The sequence below is a fragment of the Pteronotus mesoamericanus genome, unplaced genomic scaffold (genome assembly GCF_021234165.1).
Source record: "Pteronotus mesoamericanus isolate MK-2021 breed Mesoamerican mustached bat unplaced genomic scaffold, CSHL_Meso_final contig_94, whole genome shotgun sequence".
NCBI lineage: Eukaryota > Metazoa > Chordata > Mammalia > Chiroptera > Mormoopidae > Pteronotus > Pteronotus mesoamericanus.
The window spans coordinates 46,301,005-46,324,328 of record NW_026555285.1 but is presented as its reverse complement, the minus strand read 5'-3'; the positions used below and the strand labels follow the sequence as shown (position 1 = coordinate 46,324,328).

Below are 23,324 nucleotides of genomic sequence, written 5' to 3'. Positions count from 1 at the left end.
GACAGGGGCCCGGGCCGCGGTGTCACCCAGGGCCTCCGCCAGCCGCCGCGCGGTGCCGCCGGGGCCTCCAAACTGCAGCATCTCCAGAGGGACGGACAAGCCGGCGGGAGGAACGACCACGTCGGGCGGCGGCCACGTCGGGCGGCGGCCGCGCTCTGGAAGAGGCAGAACGCAAACTCAGTTCTCTCCAAGGTCCCGTGCGCTCCCAGGCCGCTGCGCCCCGCGCGGAGGCGGGCGCGCACGGGCGGGGCCGCGCGGAGGCCAGGAGGGCTCCGCAGCCCGGGGGCAGAGAGGCAGGGGGAGGCCGGAGCCAGCCTCGTCCTACCCGGGACGGGGTCGTCCCGGCGCGGGGCTCGGGGCTGAGGACGGCTGGCGGGAGGGGTCCCTTGAGCGGCCTCGGATGCCCCCTCCCAGCCAGCCCCCGCCGCCACCGCTGCGGGGTCGCCTTCTGCTGGGTCTGCATTGGGAGCCTCGCTGTGACGCGCCGCTGCGGGTTGCAAGGCCTGGATTTCAGGCCCGCCTCTGTCCCTTCCTAGAGGTGTGACCGTGCGCCACGCCCGGGTCCGAGCAGAAGCAAAGCACGAGGTTGAAAAAGGCAAATGTCTCGTCCTCATTTCCGTGGTCCTTAGCCAGCTAGCTAATCGCGGGGCCGGGTCTGTCATTAATAATAATAATGATGCTAATAGTAAATCATATAGCATTGAAAAGCACTTTGTATTTTCTTGGTTAATCGTTACAACAATCTCACACGGTAGCTGTTGCTGTATTTCAGATACAGAGACGGGGAAGTATGGAGGGCTCAGCGAACCATTTGGGGAAACTCTGAGGAACAGAACGGGCTCATCGCTCAAGTCCTGGCGTTCTGTGAGTGGCGTACAGAATACTGAGAATATAAACGCACCTTCAAAGATTGATACACAAGGTAATCATAGCTAGAACATAATGATTTTTATGCAAAAAGCCACTTTCACAGAGAGCAGAATTACGTAAACATTACTCTGACTACCAGAAATATCGCCCCCCCCACCCCCGCCCCCTCGGCCTCCCAGGGAAGAGAGAGCTTAGCTGGAAATTAATGCAAAGCAGAGAAAGGCGAAGTGAAAAGCAGTTTCAGTGACTGCCCTGCGCATTGAGACTGCAAACATTTCCGCTCAGGTGTCTGACTTGGGGCTGGGCCAGGGCAGGTGTGAGAGAGGCCCCGCCCAAGGTCGCTTTCTCTGAGAAGTTTGCAACTAAGGCCGCCAGGCTCCTTGGTGTTTACTTCCGGTAAAGTCCCCAGGTGAGACAACACCCTCTTTCCTCCCACTCTTCCTCCCTGCAGCCCAGCACAGAGGCCGTGCTGTGGCAGCTGCCTGCTGTCCTGTCGGGGCGGGGTGTGCATGTCGTAGGTGGCTGTCCTCCTGTGTGTGTTTGGAGGGAGCACATGCTAACCCAGAGTCATCTGTGAAATGACCAAGTCCCAGCGCTCTTGCAGCTCCGCCCTCCTCCCTCCCGGCCACTCAGCTGTCAGACCCTCGTGCTCCCGGGCTCCCCGGGACCACAGCCCCGCTAGGGCTCCCCACGGACGAGCGGCTTACGCACGCATGGACTCTCGCCTTATCTTGCTCGCTTCTGTTCTTGTGGGCCTGCGGCAGTAACGTGCTCCCCTTTTTATTTAAAAAGTGGAGCAGAATCCGCTTTGAATCACAAGACGGTGCAGAGAGGAAGCTGGCAATTGCCGGTGATGTCTCTACCACTTGGTCCAAATCCCTGGGGCCTGCGGTCCTGCGGAGGCCAGGGGAGGGGGCCAGCCCAGCTGGCAAAGCCCAGATCCCTGGGGAGGGAGCCAGCCGCACCCCGCGAGCCTTCTTAGGCTTGTGGCCTGGTGTTACCCGCAAGGAACCCTCCTCTACCCCTTTGTCACTTCGAGGAATTCTACTGAGAAATCTGCGCTCTGGGCTTTCGCTGGGTACCAGGTACCTAATGCCCCTCTGCGCCTCTGTGAAGTCAGTACATCGGTCTTAGGGCGCTTGAAACCTTAAGCAAAGGAAATTTTGCAGAAGAGAAAGAAAACAATGCAACATATGGCCCAGTCAGTGTGGGACAGGGTGACTTGCCTATTATTAATAAAAGTGAATGCACTTATTTACTTACCTGTTATATGAGCACTATTAACAATCTTGTTCTTCTCAGGTGTAACAGTTAATAAACTCAATGACTTAATTTGAGAAAGAGATCATCCTGTTAATGAGTAAATGTACATTTTGGGGAAGTATAAACAGATTCTGCCCAAAGTTTGTCCTTGTGACCAACTCAGAATTACATGCATTTCTATTAAGGTTTTAGGCATTATATTAAGTTCAAGATACATGATAGGTTATGTATTGTTAGAGATTAAAAAAAAGAAGAAGAAGAAGAAGAAGAAGAAGAAGAAGAGAGCACTTGGAAATGAATGCGGTTCTTAGTAATTGTCTTCCAGGTACTTGTTAGTGTTACTGTTTGAGAATGAATGAGACTGTTTTCCACCTGACAGACACTCATGCTCCTGTAATCAGTGGTAATTCACTCTACAGCACAGTTTCATTGCTGACATTCAGCTGAGGGTAGTTTACAGCTCTTGGGATGGTTACATTTTTAAAATTGTTTCATGTAAAATCTTCTCAAAGCTTCAATTTAGATAGAAGTGCATTATTACATGCCTTGGACTCAGTATGAGGGGGGATGTATGTATAACTTATTTTATAGCAACAAGAGATGGCATTCTACCTGCCCATCCCGCCACCCATCCCTCCCTCCCTCCCTCCCTCCATCCATCCATCCCTCCCTCCGACAAACATCTCTTGCTGTCTCTTAGGTTCTAAGACACTGTGCTAGATCCTGCGGATGTGGCCCTAAACCAGCAAGCTGGGCTCAGCTGTCACAGGAACTGCAGGCCTGCCCGCTGAGTACGGATTTTGACGTTGACGCGGATGGCTTAGGGGGGAAGAGCCGAGCAGGAGGACTGCAGGAACCCGCAAGAGCTGCCCCCCAGAGCCTCGGGTTCCCAGGAGCTGTGAGTACTGGAGCAGCACCAACTCACTGCTTGCCAGGGCTTGGGCTGTGGAGATGCTTGTGACAAGGATTTTCCCAGCTGGCAAAGGTCTGGCTGGCGGACTTCTGTGAGTGTTCCTCCCTCGCGCGAAGAAGGTACTATTCTCAATTGCTTTTCAAAATCATTTTCAAGAAAAAATGGCCAGGGAAACTTAATGTACAAAAAATATTTCCTGTGAATTAAACATTTCAGTGTGGGAATGAACGAAAGACGAACTGCAGCTGACTCTCTGTGGGATCGGCTGTGACGCTGGTAGGTCGCCATGCTTTCTGTCCACTTAAACAAAGCTGATCGGCCTTGTTGCTGTCTCGCTGGGCGATTGGTTACGTTGCTGAGAGCGGCTTCCTTCTTGGAAATATTTATTCATAATTCTAACCACAAAATAATGAACATAATCATGTGCTTACAGTGTTCCAGATACTCAGACTCGGAAGCTCTGGAAGAGCAACACCCATCTATACCCCCGCAACACCCCACTTCCCTGCCAATACTTGGTACTTCTCAGCTCTCTTATTTTCCAGTGTAATAGATGCTAAATTGTACTGCATTGTGTTAATTTGCATTGGGGTGATGACCCGTGATTTTTAGCATCTTGCTATAATCTTGTCATTTTTGTGTGTTTTCTCTTCTGAAATCGCCTATTCATAACCTTTACCCATTGTTCTATGTTTTGCTTTTTTCTTGCTGATTTTCAGCCCCCATATAGTAGCATAAATTCTTTGCCAAATTTAGAAATTGCAAATATCGTCTCTTTTTCTGCCCATTATGTATTCACTACCTTCATGATCTTTTGTTGAAAAGGAAGCCTCAGTTTTGGTGTATTCAGAAGCCAGGCCCTGTGGCAGCCAGTGGGGGGATTGCTTGCCTTGTGGCTCCGAGTTGCTGGGAAGGACTGGGGGTTAGTGGTGAGGACACACATGCTCCAGGCAGAGGGGAATTCACATGTGACCAAGGACATAGACCCACACGGCGCACTTGGCTCCGACTTTCCATGCCCTGTTGGCTGCAGATGGCTGTTGGAAAGGCTATAGAGCTCCTGCCCCGCTGGACCAGCTCCGAGGGGCTGGACCCTAGTAGCCAGGTTTGGACCGTGAGACCCAGGGACCCTGGCTCAGGTATTCAGCCAGGGTGACCATGAGGCCCCCATTGGCCTATCGGCTCCTCTCTCTTGGGACTAGGACCTAGAGCCTCCAAGGCTGGGGTGGGGGCAGAGCCTATTGAGGGAGGCGCATCTCCAGTTATCCAACTCTCCTTAGAATTCCCTGAGATGAACCTTCCTCCCCAAATCCTTTTTTTTTTTCCCTAAAGTGGGTTTTGGTTTTTTATAACCAAAATAATAGTAACTAATACTCACTGATCAAGGTAAATGTACAAAGCAAATATCATGTGCTTGTCAAAGCCAGTTTCGGATGCCTTTGTGATAAACCTGCCTAAAAGTTGAATGAGACAAATTTTATCTAAATTCCCGGTCTTATAAACTACAAAGGATCTCCCGCTAACCTCAGCTTGGACATGGGGCTCGCGCTCCGCGGGGGCCAGGCTGGGACATCCCGCTCGGCCTGGGGCTGGGCGTCCTGGCTTTGGGCGCTGGGGGGCAAGGGCTGGTTATGCCCAGGGTGGGACAGGGCTCTGCCCAGCTTTTGGGAGGCCGGGTGGAGGAGACCCGGGAGAAAGAAGCCGCAAGGGGCCTGATCCTCACCAGGGGGCCGCCCCTCCCCGAGAATGACCCAGACTCTGCCAGGACCTGAACTTGAATGTGATGCAAGCTCAGGCCCAGCACAAAGATCCACACGCTTTCCGAATGCATTTTAGAAATACTTCCTGGTCAGAAGGTAATACAAACCTCTACTGTGGAACTCCACAGGGAGCCAGAACAACGTGCATTCCGGCTGCCTTACAAATTTAATTAATTTGCTCGAGACTATTTCAATTGCTTTCACCCCCGCATGAATGAAGGCCACATGATTTCCACTCTGTTTCTATGGTTTCCTTCCTCTGTTCAGATACATTAATTAGTTTGTCAGTTCATTATAAATGTTGGTGCCTTTTTTTCCTTTTGAATGTGAGCCCATATTAATTTAGTTTTGCTTCAACAGTGTTTAAAAATAGAGCAAAATTATTGTGACTGCCGTACAGGAAGGCCTGCGGGTATTTAAGGAGCTTGTTGGAGTAGCGCGATTTTCCCTGCTTTCCTCGTTCCTGGGATGAAGAGGTGGCAGTGAACGCCCGTTTTACCTTGCAGCCGGGTGACTCAGCCTCTCTTTTCTCTCTGACATTCAGCCTCATTGGAAATACCTGGCTCTTTGGCCTCCCGGACGGTTGCGTGCCCTGACGTCATCAGGGCTTGGGCAGATGTATCTTCACGAAGAGAAAGCTTAGCGATGCCTTTTTTTATTTAGTTGTTGAAAAACATGAAAACCCCAGACTCACTCATTCCTAGACACCGGGGACCCCTGTTTAATATCAGTTCAAAGCGCTGATGTCTCAGTCCAAGCTCTCCCCAGCACGAGGGTGCTGAGTGAGGGCTCCCAACGGGGAGTCTGCCTGGGCCCACCCAGCAGAGGGCCTCAGTGTCTCCGGTTCCTTGCCTGATGTTACTCCCGGGACAGAAGCGCTCAAACGCGGCCATGCTTTTGCATCAGGTGGAGGAACTTGTACAAGTACGGATGCCTGGGCCCCATTCCAGGCTTTTCGAAGCAGAATCTCGGGATGGAGTCCAGATATGGGCTCTGTTTAGTACCCAGCAGGCAGCTGGGTTTGAGGAACACCGGCAGCTTGAAGACCTGGTGAAAAGGGGTGTCATGGGTAGAATTGTGTCTGTCCCAGAAAACGTATGTTGAAGTCCTAACCTTCGGCACCTCCTGATTTGGAGATAGAATCTTTGCAAATGTAGTCAAATAAAGATAAGGTCATTAGCATGGGCCCTAATCCAATAGGACGGGTGTCCTTTAAAAAGAAGCACACACAGGGAGGAGGCCACGGGAAGATGAAGGCGGGGACTGGGGTGATGCTTCTACAAGCCAGAGAAGGCCCAGGATGGCAGGCAAACCACCGGCCGCGGGCAGGGTGTCAGGGGACAGAAGCTCTGTAACAGGCCTCAGAACAAACAGGCCCCGCCGACGCCTCGATGGCGGACGTCGGGGCTCCAGGCAGAGACAACACCTTCCTGTTGTCCTCAGCCGCTCAGTCCGCGGTATGTTGTCACGGCGGTCCTAGCAATCTAGTAAAAGGGATCATCACCCGGTGCCTGGAGGTGCCAGCCCGGCTGGGACTGCCAGGGTGGGGCATAGAGGGGCTGCCTTGGCATCACATTGAGGTGTGTCCGAACCAGGTGGCGCCCCCCACAGACCCCTCCCCGCAGCCAGTGCCGCACCTGCAGACATGAGACGTGCCATAAAAGGTCCACCCGGTGCATCGTGTCCCCTCTGGCCGTCGTTTCAGGCTCCCCTGGCCCCCTCAGACCTGTCCACCCTCTGCTGCTGATCTCCTGGAATTAGGCCCTCACCCGTCCTTGCGAGCTTAGGCTCTGAGTCTTTCCACGCTCCCTGCTCTGACTCTTGACTCCATGACCCGCCCTCCCTGCCCCCAAAGCACCCGTTCCTAGGACTTGCGCCTGGTTTCCCACACGTGAGAGGCTGGATAGGACCCCAAATGATCGGGGCTCCCCCTCTGGCCCCGAAGGCAGGGGCTGGGTCTGGCGTGTGGATGTGCAACACCCTCCAGTCCACCCTGTTGCGGTTGCCTGCTACCCGCTGGCTGAAAGCCTGTTCCAGCTTTTTCGTAGACCTGAAGAGGACAACATCCTTCCCTGGGAAAGAAACATTGCTAGTGGCCGGTATGCGGGTGTGTCCCTGGCTTGCTTCTTTCAGGTAGCACCCTTCGTGACATCTATATGGATGACGTGCTGGGTGAAACATAAGCCATTTCTACTCAGGGCTATTCATGAAGAATGATCCGAATGACGCGAGAGAAATAAGCTCATCTGTACTCTGTCAAAGCATCCAGGTAGACAGAAGAAAACTCATTTTACCACCGTAATGTTTATTTTATAAATTTAGGATAGAAGACAGGTGGGCCCTGAATTTTTCACGGATCTGTTTTTTAAAATTTTTATTTATTGATTTGAGAAAGAGAGAGACACCTCAATTTGTTGTTCCGCTTACTGATGCATTCATTTGTGGGTTCTTGTACGCACCCTGACCAGGGATCAAACCTATAACCTTGGCGTATCGGGTTTTAACCAACTGAGCCACCCAGCCAGGGCCGCCTCTTAGCTGTTTTTGCTGTTAGCCCTTACCTCTTGCCTCCCCAACCCTTCTCAGCTGCAGCAGCTGAGCCAAGCGCCTGTGAACTTGGCCCTACCTGGCTCTCAAGCCGATGCTGGCCAGACCAGTTACCCCGGGAAGGCTCTCCCTGAGTGGGTGGGGCCTGGGGTTCATCTCGCTGCTGTGAGCCTGACAGTGTTGCTGGCAGGATCCCTCATTTCCGGAAAGCTCAGGGCCTTTCCCTGTGGGTGGTGGGGTGTAGAGCTCAAGATTGGTGCCCTGGACTCGGTCTGGACAGGATTGCCGGTCTCCACTTACTGGCTGTGGGATCTCGGGCTGTTTCTGAACTTCTCCAGCCTCGGATCCCTTACCTGGAACAGGAGGGTAGTGAAGAATGACCCCTACGGTTGTCATGAGGCTCACGTGAGGTGCTATGCAAAGTACGTGGCAAAGAACAAGTCCGGGAGGCACCGTGACTACGGTGCTGTCTCACAGCCCGCCTCTTGCTGTTCTGTGCGGCTGCACCTCTGGCTTCCAGTCCAGGCCCTGCCGAGACAGGCCCCTCCGAGACAGGCCCCTCCCTGGTCTGTGGGAGGACTCCTTCCCTTGTATCGGCCTGGGGCCCTCCCTGAACTCAGACCACAGAGAACGACCACGTTACCCCTGCCTGGCTTAGATATGGCCCCTGGCCGGGCTGGACCCCCCAGAAGAATGGACGTGGTGGCCGGAGCCCAATTCCTCACCCGCGTCGGCCAGGGCGGGCAGGAGCCTTGCGCAGCCCTGCCTTCCCCGTCGCCAGGCCCTGTGACCGCGCCGCCTGCCTCCGCGCACCGGCACAGAACGAGCATTGGCACTTCAGAGAGCCCCGGACTACGTGTCTGTGCTTACTTTGTGCTTTGGATCATCATAGGCTCTCGTCTTTTCGTTTTCTGTAGGAGGGAAAATAAATAGATCACACTACATTACAGGAACCTGAAAATGAATATTAATCTCTGTGGGTCTCTTGGTGCCACTACAGGCAAAACAGTGAATTGCAAAGTGAAGTGGGAATTTCAAGACACCCTCTGGTGTGTGTGTGTGTGTGTGTGTGTGAGACACCTGGCCCGACAGACACCTCCCGAGAGTGCCTGCTGAGTCGCTGTGACAGAAGCGTGGCCCTGCTTTCCTCAGGTGCCCTCCCGCGCCAGTCTGCTTGCGGCGTGTTCACCGTCTGCTTCCAGCTGACTGGGAGCATCTTGTGACCTGGTCTTGGATTCCCAACACAGAGCTGGGTTTCTGGCCCATAGTAGGTGCTCAGGACATACTGGCTGTGAGCTTCCCCTCATTGCTGCTGCAAGTGTGGCCTGGAACTTGATTTCCTCTTTTTAAAAAGGAGCATCTACAAGGGGCTGGGTACTAGGCAGATGCTTTTTACATAGACTGTTCAGTTTCGTTCTCACGAGAACCTGGTGAAGAACGTTCTCTTACCCTCCCTGGCAAAGGAGGCCGCTGAGACTCAGAGGTTAAAGTCTTTGCTTAGGTCACACATCGGAACAGAGACATTGGAATCAGTTCTGGTCTTGGCTTAGTTACTTGGTTTTTTAATTTTTTACTTAACTTTTGAAGCTTTTAATCACATCAGTCCTGACTATACTATGGCCATTGTTCTGAGGACAGGAAGCAAGTATAATATTCCTTTGAAATTCCCACAGTGCCAGGAGTAACTGATAAATAATTGTTAATTGATCTCCATGAAAGGCCTTGATATCAGGGAGCCGACCAGTCTTGTGACAAGCCTTTCTCTTTGAGAAACTTCAGATCCACGAGTCAGCCCCAGGACCCAGGGATGAAAACAAGTATTGTGTTTGAGGACGGGATCAGGCGTCAAGTGTGTAGCCTGGGAGACCTGCTTTGCCAATAGCAATGAGCATGAGTCAAGTTCATGGTTAAGGTTCTTAACTTTTTACTCTGTGCCCTGCATACGCAGAGAGAGGCAGGCAGCACGGGTTAAAGGGGCCCCATTAGCCCCCAACTCGTCCTATTTGGTCATGGCACTGAGCTGAGCTGCCAGGTCCCCGAGGTGAACCGATCTGGATTATCTGTCTGGGGGGCGGGCCAGCTGGCCCAAGCAGGAGCAGCTGCGTGTCCTTCGGCCGAGGGAGCGAACCATGGGGCGGTCAGGGCGATGCAGAGTTCCGGGCAGGCAGAGGCCTTGAGAAAGTTCTGTACGGTGTTGCACCGTGTGAGTGTGTGAGGCTCCCAGGCTGCCGGAATGCAGTGCACAGCTGGCTGGTTCAAACGGCAGACATTTGTTTCTCTCCCAGTCCTGGCAGCCAGAAGGTCAAGACCAGGGTGTGGGCAGGTAGCTCCCTCCCCAGGCCTCCCTCCTTGTCTTGCACGCATGTAGCTGTTTTCTGCTCATGTCTTCAGCTGTTCTCCATCTGCAAGTGTCTGTGTCCTGCTCTCCTCTTCCCATAAGGACACAGGGGGAGGCTGGCTTAGGACCTGCCCTAATGACCTCACTTTAACTCCACTGCTGCTTTCAAGACCCTGTCTCCACTGCAGCCACATCCTGAGGTCCTGGGGGTCAGCCCATCAGCATATGCCTTGTGGGGGGACACAGCCCAGAACAGCAAGAGCACCGGTATAGTTACCAAAAGGGGCTTATCGGTGATGCTCCCCCTCCCCCCAGCAGGCGTCACGCACGACGCCTGGTGTTGCCAAAGGAGCTCGTTTTGTGCCATGGCTGTAAGACAGAGGCTCCTCAGTCAGCTTGGACTGGGGGGGCCTAGAATCGAAGTTATGCCCTAAGACTTGGTACGTGGGACGATTCTGACCTCACAAATCGGAACGCTTTTGAGACTGAAGAAGAGCGCTATTCGTAATTACGTGAGGTCAACAGATACAGACTACGGTGGTCGGCCACACTGGGTCGTTGGTCTTCTCAGTAGTAAATCATGTCGCCATACTTCTCTGCCCCCCAAAGTCTCCGCTGCGTTTACGTTAGTGTATCCCTTGCGTTTAAAGTGCGAGAACTTCTGCGACTGACCTCAAGGTAGGCTTAGCCCTGTTAGAGGTCCGAGGGGCAGGCGACAGAACACAGCTCTGGCTGCTTCGGCAGGAAGAGAATTTACACAAAGGACCTTAGTGCCTCACAAAGGCCGGGTGGATGATGCGCAGAGAACCAGGCCCTGGTTCAGGGCCAGGACCCACGGCAGGAACCCCTCCGCAGAGCCGCCCTGGGAGTGCCCGCGGTGCGCACAGCCGCCCCCGCGGAGGGCAGCGCTCTCCCCGGCGTCCTCGGGACCGCACAGCGGGCCACTGGGCTTCCTTCCTCGCTCCTCTCCTTCTCCCTCTCTGCAGAGCAGCCGCCCTGCTCTTTAAAAAGTGCAGACCATGCCCCATCTCTCTTCCTGTGGCCTCTCGTTCTACGCGGATGAGCGGCCTTGTGCTCTTTGCGTCCCGTGGATGCTAAGCTGTTGCCCGCTTAGTGCCTTTGCACTTGCTGCTCTTCCCCCTATGCCTGGGACCCTCTGCCCCATGGCCCTTTCGCCCTGTCAGCCAGGTTTCCGCTCAGAGGCCGCGGGCTCCGAGAAGACGCCTGTTCTGATCGTCCGGTCCACGGAAGCCTGCCCTCCAAACGCCTGCAGCCGCCGCCACGGCAGCGCGTGTTACCGCCGCGCGCTCTTGCTTGTTCACGCGCCGGGGCCTGTGTCTGGGCCCTCGACGGAGTTTCCTGTGGGCACAACCGCTGTCCCTTGCTGTCTCCTTGGCCCCCGAACGCGGCCCAACCCGGGTGAGCGCTCAGAAAGTGTCCGAGTGCTCCTTCCACAGATGTTTGCTGAATAAATGAATAAAGGGACGGTGTTTACCGGAGGGGCAGGGAGAGCACTTGGCGTGTCCCATGGCAAGGAGGGGGATCGAACACTCTGTCTTTCTCCACCCCAGGGGAGTAAGGAGGAATGAGTGACTGATTTTAAGGGCTCAGGGTGTACGTCCCCCCCCCCCCCCCCCCCCCCAACCCTCAGGGAAGGATGACTGTGCCAGGGAAGGATAGGACGGTAGAAACGGCTGGCTCTTCTGCGGCCGCTTCTCTCAGGCGGTGGCTTCGCATCCCCGCCGCGGAGTGGAGCACCGGCCTCGGGAAACAGCCCCACTGTAAGCCTTTCTGCAGAGCAAGTTCTCTTCACAGGCCTTCAGGCTCCTAAAAACCACCAATTTCTGGCCCCGCCCCAAAGGGGTGGGTTAATCGGTCTAAGGTGGGGCCTGGGCGACCCTCCTGGTGAAAGCAATTCCTCTGATGACTCACAGATGCTGAGGTCGGGCTTGAGGAACAGGGGCAAAGGTCAAGTTCCTCCATCCTCTGCAGCCTGTGAATCCCCGGGCTCTGCGGGCGGGGCAGATTCCCGTCTGCCCGGCAGTGTGGGCTCCGCTCCCGGGGAGCACGGCTGGCTCTCGGCCCCTCCGAGCGCCCAGCGTCCAGCTCTGCCCAAAGCTAGGCCCTGGGTTGGCCTCCTACATCTGGAGGACCCTGCATTTGGAAGGTACTGGGACTTGCTCAGAGATGAGTGAGATTTCCCTTCCCATTTTGCTAGCGGGATGTGTTGCGTGTGTTTTCTCTAACGGCCGAATCCCCCCAGTGAGGAGGGGCCGCAGCGTGGGGCTCCTGGGCGTAGCTCATTCCCTCCAAGAGGCGGTCCAACCCTGACAGGTTGGAGCTTCACCTCTAGCCCTTGATGCGCAGCATCTCAGGCTCCAGACCCGTTCTGCACAGGCAAAAAGCAAGCTTTTTCCTTTCCCAGGTTTGTGTACAGATCCTGGAGGCATCGGGTCCTGTGTGTACCACCTCAGCTCTGCTGGGACCGCCGTGCATACCTGGAGCCCTGAGGGACGCCAGGTAGGTCCTCTCGGTTCTGACTGCTGCTCTGGATCCAATGAGGCCTTTCCCTGCTGCCTCTCTGCCCTCCTGAGGTTTACACCTTTCAGCCTCTGCCTCCTGCAGCCTCACCTGGAAATTTTGTAGCAACTCAGCCTGAAACTGTAAGTTCCGTTCATGTCATGGATGGGTCATGTCCCATCCATCATTTTGCCCCCAGCACCCAATGCATTACCTGGCCTGGTCATCCGCTAGTGAAGAACTGAAGAGATGTACGCTCTTCTGTGCTCTGGCTCCGAGCCAGGGTCCTTCCAAGTGGCTGTTTGGAGTAAGAGATAGGTTTCTGTTTTGCCCATGATGGTGCTTTGTGGTATTAGACTTTGGTCTAATGGAGGGCACACACGGGTCTTGGAAAAACCTCAGCGGTTGCAGGTTAGACACTGTAACAGTTGCAGTTTTTGGTCGACCTTGCCAGTGGTAGGCAGCTCTGGCTGTACTTGAAAATCACGCGAGGACTGAGCCCTGTACCCGCGGGGCTCCCGCACAGAGGAGTGGAAACGTGATCTCTGGGGCTTGAACCTTGGCTGTCTTAGGGAGCCCTGCAGCCCACCGAAGGAGGCGGAATGGCTGGAGCCTGGTGCATTGCGTGCTCTGGGGCGCCTTGTAGAAAGCTTGGGAGCGGCTGGGTCCAGCAGGCCACGTGAGTGGAAGCCGCCCGATGTCGCAGAACAGTGGTTGGTAAAACGGGGTCCCAGGGCCAGGAGCCTCTGCGTTGCCTGGAACCCCGCTGGACACATCGGTCCCAGCTGCGCTCAGCCCTACGGAAGCACTCCGGGGCTGGTGCCCGCGGTCTGCATTTTAACAAGCCCTCCAGGCGATTCTGTTGCAGGCTCCAGGTCGAGAGCCACAGCTTTGGGACACAGGGCACATTCGGGGCACCCGGAGGGAGTCTGCACCGGGGTGGGGGCTGCCCCTCATCCACCTGTGCTGTGTCTTGGCGGGGTTGTTATCACACCCAAGCCCATCCATGCACCCAATGGTAATCGAGCCTTTGCCATGGCTAGTTGTTATTCCGGGCCCCGGAGACGCAAAGGTGAGCACATCGGACGAGGTCCCTGTCTTCCTGGCAGTCACAGCCTGTTGGGGAGGACAGGTGTTATTTCCAAATAATTACCTGACACATAATAAACAGTGGAGTCTGCTGTGCAGGAAAAGAATAGCTTTTGATGGGGGAGTTGACCTAATTTGAGAGGACTGCCTTCTTCAAGCACAAGTTCATGGGTAAGAGACTTCGTGGGAGAAGAGAGAGGTTCTTAGGTGGGAGGAGCCTGTGTTAAGGCTGTGCAGTGAGTGACAGCGTGATACAGTCACGGTGCCAACAGAGGCCAGAAGGGTCGGAGCAGGTCCTAAACACTGGACAGGTGGGCAGCAGCGCGGGGAGCAGCTACAGTGGTAGCTACAGTGTGTGAATGTGCACACACACGTACACCCTGCTTATAGTCCATATGCAGTGGCATATAGAGTGGCTAGAGTGCAGTGTGTATTTAAACGTGTGTATATGTTACATGTACATATAAAATATATATGATAACACATGGTCATACATACCGTGGCTTTAGTAGCGTGGCCACTGTGCGTCTGGCCACCTTCCTCTCGGATCAGACCCTGCGATTATGTCCCACACGTGATTTCCCATCGCTGCTAGTTCCACAGCCTGGTGGCCGCCTCGGAGCTTTTCCTTCACCAAGTTCGCCTCATTGTGCTGTAATGACGGCCCCCAGGAAAAGCACAGATTGGATAAGTGCAGGGTGCACTGTCACCTCGGCACCCTGGGGACGCGCAGCTGGGACTCGCAGCTGGGACCAGCTGCTGCAGCCCCGCTCGCTTTCTGTAAGTCAGCAGAGAGAGAAGCCGACCAACCCGCCACACCCAGGAGAGGGAGCCGGGGTCTGGGCTCCGAAAACGAAAGGTTCTGGACAAGAACGGAAAGGTTGTGGCTCTCAAAAGCCACAGCTGAAAGCCAGAGTTTATATGTGTCCGTGTCGCCCTTCAGAGCTCAAACGTCTCATAGAAATTGCTACGTACAATGGCCTCCCTAAGAGAATGCCACTTTATCATGAGGTTAAGTGTATGGATCTCTTCCGCATCTAATATTTTTTAGTCCAACCTCATTTTCATGCCAAGCCTTTTTTGAGCTCCTCAGAGGAGTAAGGGGTAATGTGAAATTTCTAAGGAATTCCTTTAAGGAAGCCACGGAGTAGCGAAGGAGAGGTCGCGGGCCCCCAGCAGCCCAGGAAGGAGGAGAGGCGCTGGGGCCGCTGCGTGAAGCAGGATGTAAGCAGGTGGGAGGAGGGGGTTCAATTTTATGTGTGCGGTGGCGGGGGTGTGTGTGTGTGTGTGTGTGTGTGTGTGTGTGTGTGTGTGCAGGTATCAGGGATTTCTCTGGAGAGAGCAGGGAGCTGGGTCTTCTCAGGCTTTGTTTCTTCCATGGCTTGCTGTCAGTTCCCCATGACCGAGGGATCGTGGGCCGGGGAGGGGCGGGGGCACACTAAGGGGAGACACTTTGCCTCTGTACTTGAGATTGAAATGTAGGCGAGGAGGACAAAACTGAGTGGGGCAAAGCCGCATGAAGATGTTAAGGGGAAGGGAGCTGGGGAGAAGCCAAGGCAGGGGTCACCTGTGGCTGGGTCACCGTAGGAAGGCTTCTCCGCAGAAAATCATGGCGCATGTACAGATGGGTGAGACACTTCAAAACCTGTTGTTTAAAGTAACCTGTTCACCAAAATGGTGACTGAAGTGAATTATCACTTTTTTTTTCCGATAGTGATCATTTTATTTTGCTAGAGAAACAATTCAGCAATATTTTTATGTGTTAAGCATCACGGCCCTTTTTCTAGAATATTGGAGATTTTTAATAGCTTTGGATTTTATTGTTTTTATCATATTTTTTTTTTCCATTTTACTGTTAGGCCTATTGACTCTTTTCACAGCCAGGGGGTGGAAAAAAGGCTCCTGTGTAATGAAATTCAAAGCAACACAGTAGCCTGGGAATTTGGGGTGCTGGGCAGAGGCTGGGTCAAGGCCACACTCCACAGATGAGACTGCAAAGTGAGTCACTACACGAAGATTCTCTCACTGGGGGGATTAAGCCTTCTAATTAATTCTCTGCTTTTAAGATAGGAAACGAGCAGCACACGGAAGCCCTGGGCATGCTGGGAGAGCGGTCACACTTGAGGACAAGTGGACTGAGCCAGGAGGAGATTTTGGTGCAAAGCCTATTTTTGTTTTCCGTGCCCTGAGGAGACAAAGGGTGACTAGAGAGGTGATGGGGGAGTTAGAGACCTGGGCTTTGTTGCCAGTGTCTTCACTGGTTCAGTTTACTTGCCTGGTATGGATGCTGGAGTCTTTAGTATAAAAATAGGAGTTACTCCGTGTGGCTGGTTCTAATCTTCCCATGAGAGACTGGCAAATTCAGATTTTGAATTGATCGTGCATCCCCGATATGCTTCAAGTTTTCTGGGGTCTGAAGCTTACATAATTTGGGGGACTTTCTTTAGATAAAGGATAGAAAACATTTAAAGCATAAGGTACTAAGAGCGAGGAAAGAAATCACAACAAACTACAAATTGACAAATCGCACAAATATCTGACAAATCAGACACATCGGATCTACAGCAACACATTGAACTATTCCCTCTGAAAGAAACCTAGAAGCCAGCTGAGATGTCCGTGGGAGGAGGTGAGTTTAGGTGCCTCCTGTGTTGCCATCCTGGACTTGAACCCCCGAATTCTTTTTGTTTATACTAATTTTGGTTCTCTTAGTTTCCTTCATGTGGACAATCTTATAATCTGAAAATAATTATAACTTTATCTTCTCATTCCAATTTTTATACCTCCAGTGTTTTTCTACTAGTTGATCACATGGGCTTGTACCCCCGAACAATGTTAAGTAAATGATTGAGGTGGTAGATATTGTTATCTTGTTTCTGATCTTTATGAGAATGCATGTAATATTTCCTCATTAAGCTGGCTTTTGGGCTGAGAAATAGTGAATTATTTTATCTTCTTAAAGAAGTATACATCTATTTCTTTAATTAAGATTTTATATCAGTACAAAGCATTGATGAATTGCACAGCCTGTCTGTGTATCAGATTGAGAAAGCATTTGATTAAGATGTGTTTTAAAGTGAATATGTATTTATCAGTTTTGGTGTGTCAGATCTTCCAAGTGTATAACATTTACGATACAGGTACTTCCTATCACTAGAGAACGAAAAGAATCCCTCCAAGCATTACTTGCTCTGCCCCGCCTGCGCTCTCTCATCGTGCTTGTGGGACGTATGCTCAGAAGGATTATTATCACAGGAAAGGGGGAAGAAACGGTGGAATAATGGTGTATTAGTTTCCTATTGCTGCTGTAACAAATTACCACAAATTGAATGGCTTCATAAAGACATCTATTTATTATCTTTACAGTTGTGTAATTCAGAAGTCTAACATGGGTGTCCCTGGGTTAAAATCAAGACCTTGGCAGGGCTGCATTCCTTTCTGAGGTCCTAGGGGAAAAGCTGTTTTTCTTGCCTTTCCAGCTTCTAGATACTGTCCCCATTTTTTGACTTATGGCTGCTTCACCTTCAAAGCCAGCAAGATAGCATATCTGTGAACCTCTTCTGTCATCAAATCTCTTTTTCTGCCTTTTTTTGTTCACTTGTAAGGACTATTGTGACTACATTGGGCCCGCCCCAATAAGATCATTTGATTTGCAACCTTCACTTCACCTATGACCTCCATTCCCCTCTATATGTAACATAACGTATTCAGAGAGTTGAGAGATTAGGGCATTAGTGGCGGCCACTTTTCTGCCTCCCACAGTATCATACATTTAGGGAGAGTCTGTGCGGTCTGTGTGGCGGGGACCAAACCTGAGGGAACCCTGTGCGAAGGAGAGGTGGTCAGCATAGGTGAGGGTCAGTCCTGGTGCACCGTGGACACCAGGGAGCCCTGTGGACATGATGCCTGCTCTGGCCCTGAGATCCAGGTCCCATGTGGACGTCCGTACATGGCCACCCCTTTTCTAATGGCCCAGGACACTGGTCAGGGCTCCTAAACAGAGGAAAGAATTCTTAACAGCTGGGGCGGGCAGAGGCACTGAAGAAAAATTCCCCACATCAATATTGGTGAAGATCAGTGCTATATAGGGCCCTCCTATCAACATTTATTTAAATTTTAACTTTCCAGTAATTTGTCTGAGATCAAGACAGAACACAATAAGCCTGTCCAATCATTGTACAATGGTCGAGGCTTGGAACTGTTGGTACACGCTCCAGCTGTGATTTGAAGGCCAAATTGGGCTTGGAAATGGATTTAGAAATCTCAGGGTATGGTGTGGGAGAGTTTGAGTTGGACAAAATTCAAACATATAAAAGTCGAGGGCCTGGCAGGGGATCAGCAAGCCCAGACGGCAGACTGAGGAGGCCAGGCCCACTGTTGGGTGACCTGGCCAGGGGTGGGTAGGGAACATGAAGGGGCGAGCTGGCTTCAGAGAGCCGCACAAGGCAGCTGTCTTTGAGGAGTCCCGGAAAACAGAGTGTGCAACAGTGAAGTTGAGTTTAGAGGCCAAGTGTTCTCACAGCAGACTCCAGGGTGGCTTGTAGTCTTGGTTACACCTGAACTCGACTGCATTTAATATTACTTGACATGAATGGACTGCTGGCTGGGGTGATTTTTTTTGCTGCTGGAGAAATTTATTGTAATTGGTTTTGTGCAAAAGACTGTCTATAGAAGTGCTTTGAACCTACGCTATTTTTCATCTAAATATCTCTGTCACTTCTGAGACAGTCTGGTGACAGTGTGCTTTACATGATTTATCACAAGTTTTCTAGGCTTTTTTCCCCCTTCCTTCTTCTTTTGTTTCACTGCTTTGGTGGTGGCGGAGGGGGTCCCTGGGCTGTGCATGGAAAGAAACAATAATAGTATGTTGTCAAACTTGATTACCTTCGATTGTTCTGTTTGCCTGGGATCTTCAAGACTCAACATGGTGCTGGATGCTTTAGTAATTGTTCATTTAAACTTTGGGGTAAACATAATAACTTATTAAACAGAGAAGCAGGGAAAACCTTACATTTTCTTTGGTTTGTCAGAGCACAAAAAGGAACAAATCAGAGCCTTTTTGGGTAGTTTTTAAGATTCTTATTTATCAAAATGGCAAAAGACCATGGTTTTCATCAGGGTCTCAGAATCCTTCCTGTGTGGGCGTGGCTTCCGCTGCTGCACCTGCCTGTCCCTCTTTTGCACAGAGCCTCTGATGGGCAGGTCTGAGTACCGAGGCCCTCTGTTGGATATACTACCTTTGTTAATTAAAAAAAAAAAAAAAAAGTCAAAATACTACCAGCTGGTTACATGGGTGTTGGGCTTTCACGTTTACAAAGCACCATTATATATAATATCTCCTAAAGGCCTTTCAAGTAGAGGAAATTACTCAGTGCGCCTGGGGAGAATTAACACACATCAGTATGCACGGGACGTGGGACGTGTGTGTCCGCACCCTGTGGCATTTGCGTGATGACTCATCACATACAGAGCGCTGGTACAAACATATCCTCCCAAGGAGAGGAAACTGCTTAATTCTCCTGCTCCCTTGGGTATAAATAAATATTAAAGTGGGCCCAATAGCACCAGGGTTGCTTCCTCTGTTAAATTAGATCCTTTCAGGGGTGTCTAACCTGTGGGCCCGCGGGCCGCATGCGGCCCAGAATGGCTCCGAGTGCGGCCCAACACAAAATTGTAAATTTACTTAAAACATTACAAAACATGACTTTTTTTTTTTTTTTTGATTACATGTCGCAATGTATTTAATGTGTGGCCCGGAGACACCAAAAGGTTGGACACCCCTGCTACTTAAAACTTGGACTTGGTGCTTCACTGAGGACCGCTGACCTGGGCCGGGAAGGAGGCCTGATTCTGCTGTTAAAAGTAACTCCTACGCTCTTTTGAAGCTTTCCCTTGATGTGTTTATGATGTTTTGTTTGTTTGCTGTTTTTGAAGTCACAGAGGTAGGAGAAGTGAGCCGTAAAGAATTGGGCTCAGGAAACAAGTTACAGAAGCAGAAAGAGGGTCCTTGGAACTCAGGGGGGAGAGAGGCAAGGACACCCGCCAGGGGCTGGGGTTGGGGGAAGGCGTGGCTCACCCCACAGAGAGGGCCTCACTGTGTGATTTCTTGCCGCTGGGAAAAAAATAGAGCTTAAAGTGCTAGCTCTTTAGCAAGTTGTCATTGCCCGGCCTGGATTTCCTGCTCAACGTTCTGATCCTTTAAAAAACCCGTTAAAGCTTCAGGTACTGGCCTTTGACCTCAGAGACCAGTGAGCCCCGTCTGAGTTGGACGCCTGGTGGCGGAACGTGCCTGCTGCCAAGGCGCCTCTCACCTCGCAGGCCCCATTTCTGAATTCAGTTAATTTTGGGAATTCAGCTTTTTTGAGTTTAAGTTGTGCCTTCTGGCAATTTTTTTTTTTTATTGTCATCATGGCTTGAGAGAGATTCAAGCCACCATCAGGTGTGAGGTGGGACTGCTCTCAGTCCTTGCCCCCTTTTGTTACTTTTTGGGGGCACCGATCTTGCCTTGGGCTCTTTCTCTTTCGGACACGTTCTCTTCATTCAGGGGCCAGTTCAATCTGAATGCTATTGAGTTAGTGATAATAGCGATTACTCAATGAAACGAGAATTATTTCAAATATATACCTTTCAGAATCTTACATCATCTGTTCTACTCTGAAAATAATTTGCTAATTTTAAGGAATCTGATGCCCAATCTCAAGAAACACTTAAACTATACTTGTGGATAGTCTTAAAACACAGCGTCCTCCGATACCCATTTTGTTGTATTCCTTTTAGTAAAAGAGCTACAAGTTTTAGCTCAGCTCCTCTTAGAGAATACACCACGGATCGGTGGAAGCTCTGTATGTGAAGGCAGGGCTTACAATGACTAGTAAATGTCACTGGTTCCCTGATTTCATTCTCTCCTTTTCCAAGCCATTCTCGAAAGGGCAGTGAAAGAGAGGCCAGTCTGCTGTTCAGTCTCTTAAAATCTTCTGGCTCTCCAGGTACCTAAAATCTCAAACCTTTAGCGTATTAGAATTTGTTTTGCTGAAAACAATAGAATTCCTGGCTAGAAAAATGTAAAGGTTAAGGTTTTGTTTTTTTCTCATAATAAGAAATCTGGAGGGAGGTGTTAAGTGTCTTCGAGATGTCAGGACTCCGGCTTGCCTTTTCTTCAGTTCGCTTGGCTTTTCCTCATAGTTACAAGGTGGCTGCAGCGCCTCCAGGCTTCACGTCTTCTCACCCATCTAGGTGCAGGAAAGGAAAAGGAACTCTTCTCTTTCTTTTTAGCAGGAGGAAAACCTTTCCCAGAAGGCCCAGGAGACTTCCCTCAGGTCACTTTAGCCAGACCAAATCACATACCTTTGCCTTGGCTGCAGCTTGGGAAAGTTAAGTCTTTTGTAGAAGAGCTACTTATGATCTGCAAGGGGAGCAGGCAGGTGGCTAAGTGTGCACTCTGGGAACCTCATATACTTCCCTCGAGAAAAAAAGAAAAAGTAAATTGAAGAAAAATGATTTCCTGTGACCATAAGGCCCATTCCAAACATTTCTTTTGAATTGTTAGTGTTATGATTTATTGGTCAGAACACAACTGACCAAAACAACATATAGTACAACTTTTGATAAATTATGAAATAAAACAAAGTTGATTTTTTTTATTGGCAATATATTTCTTAAAGCTATTGAAACATATACAGCAAAAAATATTATTTATTGCTGGAATGGTATAGGGTTTAGCTCCAACTCTATTCTAATTTTTGTTTGTAAATGTAGATGTTGATTAACCTTGCTCCCAAAAATAAGTTGATGGAAACCAAAGACATTTTGTAACTGCAAGTTTGATTGGTTCTTTGGACCCGTCGTGTTATGTGCTAAAATGCACATAGTGATCTACACTAAAAGTTAATGAGGGCCTGCATGGGCGAGAGGCGTGCCGTTCTCTTGTAAAGCAGGAGACGAGCAGAAGGGAAAGGGGTCTTCGCGCCTGGTCAACAAGCACGCTCAGCAGGTCCCTTGTAGGAAGAGGACGAGGGAAGTTGAGAGCTGAAAACTGATTCCCTCCCTGCTTGCGCGCTTCTTAGAAAGTCTTTGGAGATGCCGCCCCCTCTGCCTTCTGCGTGGACACATGGACTCCAGTTCAAAGACCACCAGAGCACCTCCGAAAACCTTTGGTTTGCTTTAAAGAATGTTACAAGCATCATTAACAATTCATATATTCCCTAGGGCATGCTTTTTCAAAATTGTGACTATAGCCCATTAAGTGGAAAAAAAAAGCTCTAAGTTCCTGATGTTCTCAGTCTTGAGAGCTGCTCACTGCCAGGCAGGCCCGCCCCCCACTGGGCTTGCTGAGAACACAGAACATCGAAGGCTGAAGGGACGGGGCGGAAGGCCGCCTTTCCGGGGAGCATGGAGTGCGGCTGCGGGAGGTGGGGAGGCTGCGGCAGGTGCGTGGGAGACGGTGTCCTGTCCCTCGGATGTCTCCGTTCTTCCACGTGTCGGCTGACCAGGTCTGGTCTATGCAAAAGGTGGGAAGAGTCCTGTGGGGAGCCGCCGATACCGCTGTAAATCCCCCATTCTAGGACATCTAGAAGGTGTAGTCTGCCCGGGCGCTCAGGCCCCAGAGGGGCAACTAAAGGGCTGGGTAGGTCGGCCAGGCTGCAGAGTAGGGCAAAGGGGTCACCCACTGGGGACATCCAGGTGATGGGGTCACGGAATGGCGGGGGGAGCTGCCTGGGGGTGTGTTCTCTGCTGGCAAGGCTTGGGGGCTGTTAGATGGGCGCTGATGCCCAACCAGAAGGGGAGGGCGGCCTCAGTGCTGCCAGCTTGTACTTGCTAAGGTTGTAAGTGTCCCTTGGCCCTCCACCCCTCCCCCCGACCCAACACCCAAAGAGCAGACACAGGAAAGGGGAGGGGAGTACCTGCCACGGCCCACTCCATGCAGAGCTGCCCTGGTGATACTCAGTGACAGCACCTTGATCGCTGGAGGTGTACCTGGTGGGATGTTTTACACCCCAAGAATCAACAAAAGTTACAAATCAGTGCTTCCCCCCTCCCTCCTAAGTTGAGATGGATGTCAGGGTGCCCGACCCTACCCGCACACCCTGACTCCATGTCCCCGGAGCCGGAGCCTAGGGTGTGGCGGCAGGGAAGAGTGCAAGTCAAAGAGGAGACCAAGCTCAAGGAGTGGACAATGCACAGGCTGAGCAACCTCAATGAGACAGGCCAACCATAGACGGTCACTGAAAAGCTGTGAAATGGCACAAAGATGTCCCTAAGGGAGCCTACCCCCAGCAGAGGAATAGAATTTGACAAAACATAATGATATATTAGAAAAATAATCCATCTCATATCTATGTTTCATAAACTGAATCCCTTCAATCAAATTGCATACCTCCATACAACCAACAGGTATTGAAAAAGGCCCGTTTTAACCAAGAGTCGCTGAATGCACTAAAGGGTCAGGTTCTTAAAGAGCTGTTCCCACACGACCCAGTTGGCCCCCGGCCCTTTCCCCTTGGGTTTAGCTGGGGCCTCTCGACCACAGAGCAGGGCTGATGGGGTTTGAGGCCTTGTCTCGTCTCTAGCAGGAGCCCCCCACCCTGCCCGGCTGGAAGAGGGGGCCCACCTCCTGGTGCTGTCAGCGCTCAGTCCTCTGGGGTTGGGGCAGGGACACGTGATGGAGGGGCGGGCTCCTGCCTTGGCCAAGCTGGTTCTGGCTCCAGAAGCAGATTCTGTGGAAGTGACAGGATCACCCTCCCTCCCTTACTTAGGCCATTTCTAAGGATGAGCAGCTGTGCAGAGAATTAGTTCTCTTGCAGAACAGAAGCCTTCAACGAGACTAATTGTTTTGATAATAGGACTTCCACTGGAAAAGGGAAAAAACCCTCTCATAAAGGCAAATGGATTCTCTGCTCAGAATGCACATCTTCTGCCCAGCAGGTACCAAATTGCGGATGGTGTTTTCACATTCACAACTGGTTATTTAATGAGGAAGGAGAAAACCCTAGTTCTCCTCTCCTCTCTCCACCATGAAAACTGGCAA

The 23,324-nt window shown here is 51.4% G+C and overlaps 1 long non-coding RNA gene across 1 annotated transcript; it reads left to right on the top strand.

The window, feature by feature from the left end:
- Window positions 1-790: 790 nt before the first annotated feature.
- LOC129081124 (uncharacterized) lies at window positions 791-3,600 on the top strand. The gene is made up of 4 exons (XR_008530259.1): window positions 791-922; window positions 2,834-3,165; window positions 3,263-3,322; window positions 3,480-3,600. It is a non-coding gene; the product is annotated as an uncharacterized LOC129081124 (long non-coding RNA).
- Window positions 3,601-23,324: the final 19,724 nt, after the last annotated feature.